Source organism: Anopheles moucheti, chromosome 3 (genome assembly GCF_943734755.1).
Source record: "Anopheles moucheti chromosome 3, idAnoMoucSN_F20_07, whole genome shotgun sequence".
Taxonomy (NCBI): Eukaryota; Metazoa; Arthropoda; class Insecta; order Diptera; family Culicidae; genus Anopheles; species Anopheles moucheti.
In genome coordinates this window covers 53,060,565-53,075,277 of record NC_069141.1, presented here as the reverse complement: position 1 = coordinate 53,075,277, position 14,713 = coordinate 53,060,565, and the positions used below count along the sequence as shown (strand labels likewise).

At 44.3% G+C, this 14,713-nt stretch overlaps 1 protein-coding gene across 3 annotated transcripts in view; it reads left to right on the top strand.

The window, feature by feature from the left end:
• The first annotated feature begins 426 nt into the window (after positions 1-426).
• LOC128305239 (PDZ and LIM domain protein Zasp) overlaps positions 427-14,713 on the top strand; it is a 47,618-nt gene continuing 33,331 nt past the window's right edge. For all 3 annotated transcript variants that reach the window (XM_053042603.1, XM_053042601.1, XM_053042602.1), the window contains exons 1-3: positions 427-472; positions 1,574-1,880; positions 8,588-8,616. The gene's annotated coding sequence lies outside the window, so the exon portion shown is untranslated. The remainder of the gene's footprint in view (positions 473-1,573; positions 1,881-8,587; positions 8,617-14,713) is intronic.

The following is a 14,713-nucleotide window of genomic DNA, read 5'->3' as shown; positions in this document are numbered from 1 at the left end:
AATCCGTTTCGGTGCTGTTTCATACGATTTTTCAAAAATTTCCATTAAATTAATTTACATTTACCGACTTTTTGTTATGATTATTATGTTCCCAATGGTAAACTTCGCGTAGCCGTTCATATTGCAAATAAGTCTTCAACTCATGCGCACCGTCGAAGTAAAAATAGCAGAAAGAAAAAAAATCACACCATAGTCAAGTGTGCAGCACGTATGAAAGAGCAAAATGGTGGTTGCATTTACCAATGGGAAAAAACACATTTCACTTTGGACAACATTTCCACCCCACGGCCATCTCCATTGCGATCACCATCCAGTCACTCAGCGACACTCACGTCACTCATGGATTGAATTCAGTTTCGATTTCGCTAGGTGGTTCGGTTATGTTTTCTGTTGGTTAAGTTCCTTCGAGCAAGTCGGTGTTATTCTCGGGGCAATAGGCAAGTTGTGTGGCAAAGTGTTTCGCTTACGCTAGGTGTGCGCAAACGTGCGACCATTTGATAAGAAACAGAATCGTACCTGTTGGTGTCGGACACCGTTGAACCTGTGTAGCGTTTTAGTGAATTTAAGATACACCGGTGAAGGGGGTGCGAAGTTTACTTCCGGTTCCGGTGCCGTGATCGGGAGTGTGATGCATGCATTAATGCGTTTGCCTTAAAAGGATGATACTTTTGCGATTAATAGTGTGATTTCAACATATTTGCGGGAATTTAGAACCTGTTCTGTTTAGTGCAAATGTAAATTACGATCAGTTCGTTTGACAATTTTATAGGAGAATAGTTAGGCACCCACGAATAGGGCCACGTTTTTTCTCTATTCCCAGGACACTTTTCCTTTCCTCGGTCGCCCGATTAACCACCACGAGGTGTTGGCCAATTTTTCTTCGCCGATCCTCGCGCTTTTTTCCACGTTACGTCACGTGCTCGTTCCACCAGCTACCGTTTCCACCGTGTACCCAGCCTGTGGTAGAATTTTCGGTAAAATCTAAAAATAAAAATCAGCAAACATTTTTGTTCATTCCGTCGCGCTTAACGCGATGTGTTGGATTTGGTTAGAGCGGTTATTTCGCTCGAGATCCATTTGTATCGGTTTGTTTGTGTGGCAGGGCTGCATGTGTTGTGTGAGTGAGTGTGTGTGTGTGTGTAGGTGATCATTACTGCCCGTTCCCGTTGCTGGTACTCGTCGCGCGTCCCACACGCGAAAGATCGAGAGGAAAACCGTGTTTTTCCTGACCTCGCACTATCGCATCCACACCGCTCGAAATCCGCTGTCCTTCCGGTCCTACCACCAACCAGAACTTCACAAGCGGCCGTGTGTTGTGGGGCAAATGTGAGGAGTTTTTTTTCACACTCTCTCCGCTGACCTGCTCTCAAAAGCATCCTTTGCTCGGGAGCCTTCTCGAAGGGGTGGTTTTTACTTTTACATTACGCTGTTCCTAGAAAAGGAGGAACAAACAGTTTTTAGCTAAAACAGTGAACACAATATTTTCTGCATAGTGTAAATGTTTCGCAGTGTCCCAAGTGAAGTGGCGTAGTGTAAATAATTTAATCTTTAACATATCCTTCTACTTCGACAGGATTAAAAGGTGAAACAAGGTCCAACGTGTTTGACCGGGCACGCATTTCTCCATTCAGTTCGGCAAGGAGAGGGTCAAGAAGTATATCAAGTGTCTAGTGTGTTTGCGTAAGCGAAGTATAGTGAGCGGAACAGCTTCTCGAGCCAGGAAGGCTTTGTGTGTTGTGAAAAATCTTTCTGCGTGCCGACGCGCAATCCTTTTCCACTCCAGGGCGAACCCAGGACGCACTACCCGATCCTGTGAAGTTGTACGAGCCAAAGACACCCGTCAGCGTGTGTTCTTTATTTTCGTGTCTTCAATTTGCAAGGTGAGTGCGTGTCGAAACCCGTTCACACCTCAACGGAACGGTGTTAAATATTGCAGGACAACAAATGGAGTCGAGTTAGGGGGTGAGGAAGAACAAGAGGAAGAAAACTTTGAGATGAACAGTAAGAAGTGGCGAATAGCAAGAAAACGACACTAAAAAGATGGTTCGAGGGCGACCAAACAACACATCCTACGATGAAGTACTAAAAATACGACTATCGGCCAGCACGCTCTTCACCGTAACCGGTGGGTTTTTGCATGCGAAATCGGCTTTATCTGGCAGTGAGACAGGCGAGTGAGAGAAAAGATACACACGGAGGAAGACAAAAAAAACGGCCAGATGCGAAACAGCACCGAAGGATGCTGCTTCATGCCATGAAGATGGGACGTATCGGCACCAGTTTTTCCGCTGCATCTTCACCGTGCGTCTCAACACACATACGCGCACACATACACACTGGTAAAATCGGATCGCCTTCGCGCCTTAGAATGTGAGGATCGCGTGTTTTTAAATTCATTTTCTTTTATCACATTACAATTCCAACCATGGAGCATTGCGCATCGGAAGAATGAGCGAATGCGTTTTTTGGCTTTATTTTTCCACCATTCCATTGCGTACCATGCGCAAGCGGGGTTGAATAAACTTGTGCTGGTTTAAGCTTGTTTTTTTAATTTGCAAGCTGCATCCTTCACATGATCCGCTTAGAGCAAGCGAGCCTCGCAAGATTGCACCGAATGCACCGAAACCATCCAAATTTATGGTGCGATAGCATGCGGGCCAAACGGTGTGTGACATATGCAAAGCTGGTACGGTATGCTGTAGAGTAGAAGGGACTTGATTTAAATTGCCTCCAAAATGAAATCAAGCTGCGGGTGTCTGCATTTCGTTGACCCTTACGCCATCCGGAACGACAGAGCGAAAGATGAGGCAAAGAAAAACATACTCAAATACGAAAAAAAAACCCCACCGATCCCGAAGAGAGATGAGGAAGCAACACACGAAAAAAAAACCCGCAACCTTAATCCCTCGAAACGCATTTGCGCACGCGCTGCTCGGCCGGCATACGCACACAGTTCGCGAAGGACTTGGGCTTGCGTGCCGTGACGCGATACCGCGGGACAAGCGTGGCTAGAAAAAGTGCACACCGCACCAACACAGGCTGAGCGAGGGAACCAGTTTAATGAGTTTAGCCTCCACCAAACAGAGGAGCGATCGGTCCAGAACGGGGTGCGTTAAAATTAAATGTCGCGACAACCGGCGCGACGCCACGAGTGGCGCACAGGTGGCGGAGGTTCCTTCTTCAGGTGGTGCAGGACGGGGGTCTAGGGGGACACCTTATCGAAGGTGTCGCTTGTCTAGTAGAAGGCTTCCTAGAAGATGCCCGATGCTCAGGCTCGTGGGTTTTGGATTGAAAAGCGAAAACAACCTGGCCCGGCACGCTTAGGAGGGGTTGTTTCTACCCCTGCCGGGGGAAGTGTCAAGTGGAAGGAGGGATGAATGGGGGGAGGGAGGGGGATGAGGGTTTGTGAAGACGTGGAGAAAATAGAACCGTCGTGCCGCCGGTTCAGCGTTCGAAAGTGAAGCGTATATTTAGCGGATTCGGTGGTTAGTGGTTGCCGTGCGAGCATAATTCGCACACACCACTACCAACACGCACCGGCACTACCGTCTTTAGAATGCACACTCACACCAACGGAACCCCCTTTCGTTCGGGGCTGGTTCCTTTCGGTGTTTTCTTGCCAGTGCCACCTTTTTCCCTGTTGTGTACCGTTGTCAGTTGGTACTGCCCCACCGAAATGCATTGCGCATGTGTTTTGCCGGATGGAAAGGGGGTGAGGGGGAAGGGCAAGGGAGACGCAGCTGTTCAAACACCCACGCAGCCAGGCTCAATCGATCGTTCATTATCCGGTACCGAAGGTTTCACCGAGCGAATGCTCTAATGATGCTGGAAAAGGTGAAAAAGAGGGTACGAATTGAATGGAAAAGAAAGAACCCCACAGAGCACTCCACAATTGCAGCATTATTCGTTTTAATTTGAATGTATTTTGGTGTGGTTTCGGTTGTATTCAGCTGTTTATCATTTGATTGACCAAGTTTTTAAGCGTTTTTTTATTTAATTGTTGTAAAAAAAGGCAATTTCGGGGACCCACATTATGTGTTAATATTTATTGAAATTCGCACTATGGAGTAAATATGTAATAGTCATGCATTTACAATGGTAGAAAAGTTTATATCAAAAAAAAATTATTGTGAGATAAATAAAGCATGCCAGCATCAAAATGATTGGCTCGGACAATCCACGAATTGATTACGATAAAGAATTCCGATGAAGTGTTATTTTTTTCTTTGTCATGAAGAACGATCAAGTCATATTTCTAAGAAGCTATTGAAATTTTAATCTAAGGTATAATTTGGAGACATTTTCGTTTCCGAACATTGATAAGATACCTTATCCCGGGTGTGATCGGCAGGAAAAGCGGTTACAAACAAGTAAATTTGAAAAACCCAATAGAGTCCCCAAGAAACATTTTGAATAAATTTATCATCTTAATTCAATTTTTTTTATTAAACAATACCAACTGTTGTATCTGTTTGAAATGTTAAAGTTTTTGACATATCATAATCAAAATTAATAAATACAACAGAAAGCTTGTTTTAAATAGAATAAAATGTAAAAGTTTGTGGGTTGAATTTTCTCTTAAATTTTAGTCTTTTTTCCAAATACCTTATGGACTGCAGTACAAAATCTTCTCACTGCCACAACAATCACAATAAATTGAATACGTCTTGCTGAAGAAATCCTTGGTTGGGATAATACCATAATTATAGGTTACTATACTAAACATCGCAGCTGCAGCGTTGGTTAAAAGATGAATATCATCAAAACAATTTCGACTTCCAACAACATCCACAAACACACACACCGCTTATGGGGGCCCTATGACTCATACGACTTCAACGTGACGGCTTCAATTCTCCCAATTCAGCGCTAGGTAATCCGGCCACTCACATATGTTACATACGCGCAACGTTTCGTAAGCGCGGGGTTTTAGCCCGATCTCGCCCAAAAGATCAATCAACGATCGCAGACAGGGCAAAAATACATATTTTTTCAAACGCTTGCAAACCCGGCAAAACGATTCCTTCGCCCCCTCCCCTAGCGCCATCGAGCTGCCCCTTTCCTCGCCCACCGGAGCCGGTTTTCATCCCGTGAAGGTCGCGGGCGAGCATTCCGGCTCTTGTCCGACCGATGCGGTGGAATTTCAAGTTTAAACCGAATCGTTCACACCTTAGCCTCCCCGCTTTTTGCGTCGTACGGTTCCTGCTGGTGGATGCTAATGTGTGTGTGTGTGTTAGCCCGAGCGCGAAAAACCGGCACTGGATGTTCTTTGGCGAATGTGAACGAATTTAGCACCGAATCCATGCGCGATTGGTATGGGAGGCATTATTGCGATACAAATTAGCTCGTGTTTCCATTCGCAGCATCATTACGTTATGATTGCTCCGTTTTTTACTCAACGCGAGCTTCGCACTAGTAATATCTCTCAGATCTCAAAATAATTTATTAATATGAGAGCAATTACCAACGGATGGTGTGAAGAGTGTAGTGCTTTTATTGGAAAGACTTGCCTGAAGGACTTTCCGAAATGGTGGTTGACAAAAGGTACCGCTAAAAATACCTTCTTCTTATCATGATCTCATTTCGGAAGGTCTGCCGAGTAAACAGCGATTGAAAATTGACCTTTCTTGTTAAGTAAATTACAAATTCCAACCTGACAAACTTTTCTTCAATGAGATGTACTGCAGTAAATACAGCACAATTCAGCACAATGTTAAATTTAATGTTACTGACAGCGAAAGACAAAAGTCGATTTTATTAAGGGTATTTTCGTTAAACTCAAAGCAACGAATGAAAACAACACGGTCCTTAAGTCAACAATTCATATTCATCCGATCGGCGACTGTGCGGACGATCGGACGTTTGTCATCACATACCACCCAGCGAACCGTTCGCAACGCAAACATTCTTAGGCATTCGCACCTTGACATGTGCACGGCACATTTCACGTTTTTTTGCTTCTCCTGCGTCCTGACCTACAAAACTGTGAAAAACTCTCCCGAAAATCCAAGCGACACCTCACAGTCGCATCCATCATGTGCGCTCACCTTCACTGTCGGGTGGCAGCGTTTTTTTTTCTTGCCTTCCGAGCGAGAACCGTCCGGCGATCCGTTCAGCGATTGCGCCATCGAAAATTTTCTCAATGGCATCCGACCGGCGCCCAAACGGAATGGTCCGCCAGCTCAAAACATAACCCTAACCTATTTCTGGGCGGATCGGGTGGATCGGATGTTGTAATCTGCTCGTCCACTGAAGGTAAGGCATTATTTATAATTCTATGCCCTTCCGAGCGGTGCTTCAGGCCCACGCGTTATGGTGGTTAAAAATATGTCCGCAGCATATTTTTGGCCGACTTGGAACGCTTCGGCTCTTCACAAAGAGTCTAGCAGAAGAAATCGTGAAATAGGAAGGTGCGCTGTGCCAAATCATCCCTCTAGGTGTACCTTCCCCGTTTGAGCCCTTTGAGGTCACGCACACTACGTTACGCGATGCAAAAGGACGGAATGGAGGACACCTTGCTGAACCATACCGACCCTTCGTTACAGCTTAATACAACAAAACTCTCTCCTTCACAAACGAGTGTGTCTGTCATCCCCGTTACGGATCGGACTATTTGTTCGCTCTTTCGCTCTGCCCAATGGGAGGATTTTTGTTATTTTTGCCACCCAAATACTTGCGAGCTCCGCGATCGAGTTTTTCACGGGTGCGTCAGAACACGGTGTTTAAGCTAATTTTAGCACACACGACATGCCGTAACAAAATAAATTGCAACCACACGCAGCACACCAGCGAACGAGCAGATTCATTTATTCTGTCGGCTTTTCCGTTTTTCCTCGTTGGGTGGAAGTTTGCTTTTTTCTTCCGCTCATCCTGAGGACATTGTGGCTGGGCGTGATCTCGTGGGGGTCTTTAATTCTGTTTGCTATTCGCTAATGATTGATCATTTTTATTTGAAGCTACCTCTAATGAGTAATTAATGTGTTCTTTGTATGGTTCATGGTAGTATCTCTTTAGTCGTACCATAATTTCTTTACATAAAACAATGTACCGAGTTATTCAGTTAGGGAAATTCAATCCCCTCTTATCGAGCCGATACGGCAGTGCGTGTCCAGGAAATGGCAAACCATCCATTGCAAACTTTCTTACGCACCGCTGAGTGACAATTACAAAACAACAGCAAAACATCACACACCCGTACGATGTATCACTCGTACAGCGCACAGGTCGTAGGCAATCTATTGCAGTAAACTCACTCTAGCTCCACGTACATGTTGCATGTTTGCTACGAAGCAACGCACAGCGACGTGACTGCCCAGTGTCCGACGGCCTGGTTCGGCCGAGATAAGATAAGTCCCTAAACGTTCGCATTCTGAGCAGGCTTGTCTTTGCTTTTCGATAATTATGGAATGGGGGGGGGGAACCTGTAGGGCGATCATAAATACTGCTGCTCTTTAAACATATTTGCGCATTTGCCTTGCTGTACTGCTTAGAAAATTGCGCCATTTTACAGGTTGATAGACAGCTAGCCAGGGTTTGAAGGGTGACCTGCAGAGGATTTACTGTTCTCTTGTACATGGAAGGTCTGATTCGTTTTGTATTAAATAATTCTGTTTTCAACACACTCATTCCAACATCCATCAAAGAGGTAAAGAAGACATATAGCTTTAACGCGCATTTTGATCGTATAGCTTGATTTTTAATATGTTTCCCATCTTTTACTTGCGTAAGCATTGCAATAATGTTATAAATCAATTCTATTGGCACGTTTTATATTCTTTACTTTATAATTAACCTTCAAAAATCTAAACTTGAACGAATATTCAATTACTTAATTCACAAAACTCTAAAGCAACACGTTTCGCACCTCGTCACCCAAATAATGGGTGACGCAAATTGTACACTTACGATAACATATTCGTTTGTATTTCTTTGTATGGAATCAATCAAACAATTTCTTACAAGTGAATTAGAAAGGAACAACAACACAGTAATTTTAACATCTTGTAGATAAATATTGCATGTTGCAATAAAAAATCCTCCCTTTTGTCGCACGATGTCAAAACAGCAACTCTAATTTAGTGGCTTTTTACTTTCCAAAAAAAATAATTAAAATTGTATTTTGTATATCCTTTTACTTCCATTGCGATTGTTGTTGTCGAAGGGTTGATTTTTGCTTTAGCCAATTTCTTGATAATCATGTCATGGCATTTTCTATTTTAGTGTTTAGTGTTTTAGACCATTTTAAGTGCATGCTCAAACCTTATCCTTGGGATTAGCTGCAAAATTGTCGATGTACAAAATATTTTGTTTATTTCGGGCAATATTTACCAAATAATATATGGACAACAATATGAAACTGCAAGATATAGGGAACACCTGTAACAAACACTTCCAAACAGAGGAAATGGGCACACTTTATCAGCCAGCTATCTTAATCTCAGTTATCGCAACCAATCAATAGTCCGTCGGGCGCAGGAAATCGATTGGCCGCAAAAATTGTTACTCACCCAATTGCATAGGAAAATTATGCTGTAAATTTTACGTCGCACTTGCAAACTCTAATGGCTGTTTATGTTTTTACTTTCAGCATTTCTTTGCATCTACATAACTCATAAGGTAAGTGCCGTTGGTGCCGTTCACATTACGATCCACGTGATGTTTATGAATGGGACGACATGTGCGCATCGATTAATACGACTCGAAGCCAATCATTTACCGTTCTCAATCAGTATGCTAATTAGATTTGACATCTTTAGGGCGGGCTTGCGGTTGGCGCACTAACCGCACTCAACAGTCTATTTATCTCGCGCATGTGGAATGGCAGCAGTATGAATGGGACCCATGCCAACATTCGAACGCGAGGTCGATTGAGAACGGAAACGAAACATCAACGAGTTGTATGGATCTGTGTGCAGTATGGCGTGCAGCTCATCTCGTACTGTTGATCCTGTACGGTTTGCCAAATTAAATTAACTTTGACCATCGGATGGATGGCACGAATCGGTTGGAAATGACACTGATCGGATCGGAAAACATTTCCACATACGCATGGGTGTCTTTGCATTTCAACAGACACAGCAACTGTGCAGTGTATCGAGTTGTCTTGCATTAACTTCTAGTCATGTTTCCCTGTTTTTTTTTGACTCTCGCTCACTTGTACCCTTTTTCGCGCCGAGGGCAGACTGAAGTAAATAATCTGTTTTTACTCGGCCGCAGTCTAAACAGAACGGACATTTACAACACCCTCAACATTATGATCCGCCGCATCGTGGCGAGCGCCTTGAATGCGCGTGAATCGAAACTGGGTCACACGCACAAGTGATTCAGCAGTGCCACAAACCTGTTGAGTAAGCGATCGACAGTGGGATCGATGGATGAATTTGTTTGGAAATTTTTCTCCATGCGTCTCGAATTGCCAAAAGAAAAAAGGGAAACCCCCCGATAACCTGCATTACATTTTAAGGCAAACAGAATAAAAAAAATCGTTGAACCATTGAGATACCGGCCACCGGCCAATATGTCCAACATTCCCGCGTGTAGAAAGTTTACGCAAGCAATGGAAACCACTTCGCCGTTTTTTTGTCATTTGCGTCACGCTGACGCAAGCTTAGCAAATACATAAAGAAAAACGGAAATAATATGTAAACTCATCCCGCCCGTCATGGTTAAGCATTGCTGACCGTAAGTGACCGGAGGAGTCATAAAAAAAGGTGTCTGGATCTCCCGCTTTCTTCGCCGAAGAAGGTTTTCTGTTGCTTTGCTTTTGTTTGTGCCTTTAACCCATTAAGAACGTCGCCACCGGTGAAGGTCTTAAGATGGATTACGTATGACGAGTGAATGGGGGGTTGTGATGACTCGAGAAGATTGATGCATGGCTGGATCGTCGTCGTAACCCGTTCTGCACCAAATTGGCGAGTGTCACTTTCCTTTTCCTTTCTGCAACAAGTTCTGAGACGTTGGTGTGTGGCTTTCACTTTTTTCGACTGGTGCGATCGCGCTGTGATCGCAGTGCAGCAATACGGCACGAAGTCACTGTCTTTGGGAGATGGTGAGCAGTGATCGAGGAAGGGGTTTTGCCCTTGAACCTCGTATTCCCCCAAAGCGATTGGTCACTGCCGGATGTAATCGACGGAAGTTGTTTGGGGTCCTGTGTGCTTTGTCTCTCAACACGAATCTTGCTGCCAAGAGGTTGTCGGCTAAGTTTGGGAACTGATGAAAGTCGATGTGAACTAATTATGGAGGTATTGTGAAGATCAATTCTGTGTTTTGTAACCGTATGACTCGCCCCAAATACAAAGATGTCGCCTCATGAGTGTCCCGAAAATAGAACCCACGAGAAAGTCTCCCTTCAGTTGTTGTGTTGTTCGATATATTTATACGCGAATCGATGACTCTCGATGGCTTAGAGTTTCTTACATAACCTACACCTCCGTTGGGAACGGGTTGGAAAAACAAAATCCAAGGGAAGCACACTTGGGGAGGGGACCTGAGGGGACCTGAGGGGACCGTCAATTGACCGTGGCGAGGTCTCCTCGGTGCGGTTTTGCTGTGGTTGTGTACTGCAGTACACAGTGCGATACAGTTGCGCGCAGATGACACGCGCAGCGGTGCACATTTCGCGCCAAGACAATCGAGTTGTCCTGGTCGATCGATCATCACCGCATCGCCATGAATGTTTACTCGAACCGGATCGGAAAAATGATCCGTCCTACAGCCCGCTCCCGGACGGGCTGTTGCAATCGCATTCGAGTGCGTGTGTGTTTACATGGAAAACATGTTTCTCGCGCTTCGCGCCCGCAAAGCATGGGTGGAAGGAAATATTGAAGATGGGCGTGTGGGAAATGCGCAGGAAGGGAAATAGGATTAGCAAAAGCAAAAGCACTGCTCGCGGATGGTCTTGAAGGGTATAATTAGAACACGGGTTTTCTGGCTATTACTGCGAGTGATGTTTGCGTCCGGTTCGGTTTGCTTTTTATTTGGCAGTGGGAAGGAATTTTTCAATGAGGTGAATTTTACGAGTGGGTCTTTTCTAGCACGGGTGGTGAAAAACAGGGCAATATCTCCGGAACGGTTGGTTGGTAAAACTGAAACAGATGTGAACGTCCAGTATTGGTTTTAGAAATATTTATTAGTACAGTGAATCGTTCCCTAGGTGCACGAAGTCACTAACGAACACGAAGGCGCGCGATATTAAAATACGACTGGAATAAATAAATTGTTAAGTTTGGGTATTAAGTCAGTATTAATAAAAAGTTTCAGAAAGTCTCTTTTTTTAAACTTTCTCGTATTTCGTTTTTTTGTTTTATTCATAAAATGTGAACAAATTTCACCTGTGAATAATTAACCGAATAATCGTACCAAATGGATGCTCTCAATAAAAGTGAAACAATATTATTTAAGATACGACATTTTTACAACTCCACCCGTACGTGGGTCGAACAGGACCGTAATACTTTTGTTGCCTGTACGCAAAAGATCATTACTCTCTTTTATTCTCCTTTCGCTGTTGTAACGATCCAGTTTATTCCTGCCATGGGCCGGATCCGATCATTCAGCAACAACAAAACAACATTTATTTCATGTTACCTCCTTTAGCCACGGGATGGGTGAACTCGGCGTAAAGCAGAGCAATGCAAAAAAGGTCACATTCCTGCGTATTGTCACAACCCACCCAGGATACACTACGAAACCCGAAATCGATGATCGCATTTCGGTAATGCGGTGAAATTCGTTTCCCTTTCGGAGGCACAAAATAAAAGCACAATTACCAGCCCACGATGCCCACAGTCGGTTTGAGGCTGCTTTTGACACGCAAACTTCCATGAGCCGAAGATCACGAACCGGGTGGAACGATGGCGACGACGATGTTCTGATGCCTTCTCGAGAAAAAAAAACGAAAAATAAATGTAAAAGCATGAAGCAATGTTGTTCGGTTTTGCTGACCTCAAATGCAGACCGCGCAAGTGAATGTCTGCAAGCGGGCGAAATGAAAAGCACATCCGGTGGTACCGTGCCCTTCCTTCCTGTTTGATCCCTTCCCAAAAAATACAGGACCATCGCAGCGGGCTAGATCGATTGGTTTCGGTTACCGCAGGCAGGCACCAATTGCATTAAATCCAAGCGCACAGAAATCACCAACAGCAAAGACGCTGTCACCGGCTGGGCCGGGTAATTATGTTAAACAAAGCGCTTTATACGTGCCCCGGGAACCTGGCCCCGGCACTGTGACCCGAGCACCGGTGCGAAGGACGTGACTGGATCAATACAGTTGATCGGTTGATTGTGCGTTTGGACCGGGACGGGTGCAGACCGGTGCTGCCGTTTATGCAAATGTAAGCGACGAAAGCTCCGATCACGCTCCGAAAGGGCGTGAGGATTTGCGTGTCCCGAAAGGGCCAGTGCTCGAAAGGAACGGAACAGAGGGAATAAAAATCAAGGGATGCAATTAAACCGAAGGATGAATGATTTACAACCCGGATGAGGCAGAGGAGCATCTTACGCCTTGGGTTTCGCATTAAACCCGAAGGAAAGGTTGAAAAATACGAAATTGCACGCAATCGTGTCGCAAGGAGATGCACAAAAATTTCTCTTTTTCATCGGAAAATAAAAGGGCGATCGATTTGGAGGTGGTGATTGCGCTGTAAAGGAGAATAATTATTTATTTACTTTCGTAAGCCAGTCGCACGTTGGATGCAAATGTTTAGCATTTTTGATTTGAAACAAGCAAGTCTAAATAAAAAGTTTCTAAAAATGAAATTATTTTTCTGTTTTTAAGATTTAAAAAAATAGATTGAACACGATGTTTAAGTGTTTATGACACGATCCTCCATAGAATAACACGATCTAACTGAATATTTTGCACCCAAGATTTTGTTCCTCTATTGTTATTGGCTTACAGAATTACTGTTTGGTTTGTGTGAACCATATAAAAATTCATTAAAATTTGACTCAATAATGCCTTAAACTTGATGAGAATTTTGATTTAAATCAGCAAACCTGATAGGTCTGTATTTTTTGGACTCAACAACCTTAAACATCCCATCACAATCAGTCATCTTTTAAGTTGATTGTTCTAAAGGCAATTGGACACCTTGTGCTTGGCCTCTTCCGGTGCAGTGTTCAACTATGCCTTGCGCATCACTGCACCTTCCGCCGAACGTGACACGATGCTCGAAGGATCCAATTTTCAACTTTCGTTAAAACATTAAAAAAAAAACAACACCAATCCCACAAACAGCTGATTCATGGGACTCCGTGAAATGATTGACTGCCCTTTATTTTTCTTCCATTTAATAGTTTACCGCCATCGCTCACTGCTCCAAAACAGCAAAACCTTTCCAACGATGCCCTACCATAACCTTTGCGTCAATGGCAGGAGAAGAGCCGTTGATTTCGCAAAGTGAGCAATAAATGTGCACACGACGGTGGCCATCACTGTGTTTCCTTTTCGCTACTGAAGGGGGTCCGATGGGTCTGATTCTCCATCTTCGCAAACGCTAACCCCGCCGAAAAGGGATGCCACGGTGGGGAAGCGTTCAGCGAGCATGTGTCGCTAAGTGGTTGCCTCTGCTCGCGCACGGAGCAGAGCTTGTTTTAAAAATAGGTCGTCGTAAAGAAATCGCTAGAAAAGCGATGGGAAAGTGATGCGCTCTCAGGAGGTGCCGGTCGCGCTGTGGTCTGGGATGGTGCGGTCCCATCCGGCAGCGATTACATAGTAACCGCTGGCATAGAAAGGTGTCCCGGTAGACTTGCCCGAATCGCAGGTGGCCCTTGTACGCAGACGGGCTCAATACGGCACAAGCAAACGAATAAAAAAAGAGTCTCCGCTCAGCGATGGATTCGAGTGACAGGCGAATGTGAGATTCAATGTCAATGTTAGACAGGGTCGAGAATGAAAGGCTCACGGTGTAGTATGCATCAACACGATGCACGATGCGTTTCGGCTGGTTTCAAGCCACACTGGTGATGATTTACCATGGGCCATTAAATAATTATGTTTGACGTTGGACGTTCGAGACGGTAGTTGCCAGTTGGGTGGAGCTGTACTCTTTTTGGGCGGCGATGTGCACGACGCGAACTGGGTCGATGCAAAAACGGCTGAGGACACACATGATTGTCTGAAGATGCAAGACATTTTACTCAATTTTTCCATCTTAGATGTGAATTGGTTGATAAATTCAAAAATTTACTTTGAAGAAAACTATGCAAAGTCTTTGTGAGAAGTCCTTAGAATCCATTTGAGATTTGTTTTTAAGTTTAAGAATGTGCCCCAATTAAGATTGAGATGTGTTATTTTAGAATCTTTAAAATTGAATACCTCAAATATCTTCACATTATTAAATATATTGTGCCAAGTAAAACCAAACTGACGAATGAAATCTGTGAAAAAAACCGATAAAAAACCAAGCGACAGAAAATGATTGCTAGCAAATGTGGGACACAGACAAAGTGGATGGGAGACAGCAAATTGATGCAGCTAGCGTGTTGCGGTGAAGGATGCACCAGTTCAAAATAAATCACTCTACTAGAACGGTTTCACCATGCCCAACCGTTGCCGGGCAGCTCACTCCCGGATTGTGTTGCTTAATGAATCATCAACCGTTTCGTTTGCAAGCGCCGCTGCCGTTGGCCGTATCTTACGGCGATGAAACACGGATCTGACAGCGAATGGGTGCGTTAAATCGAGCGGTACGTATTCGGGAAGTGTGGCTCC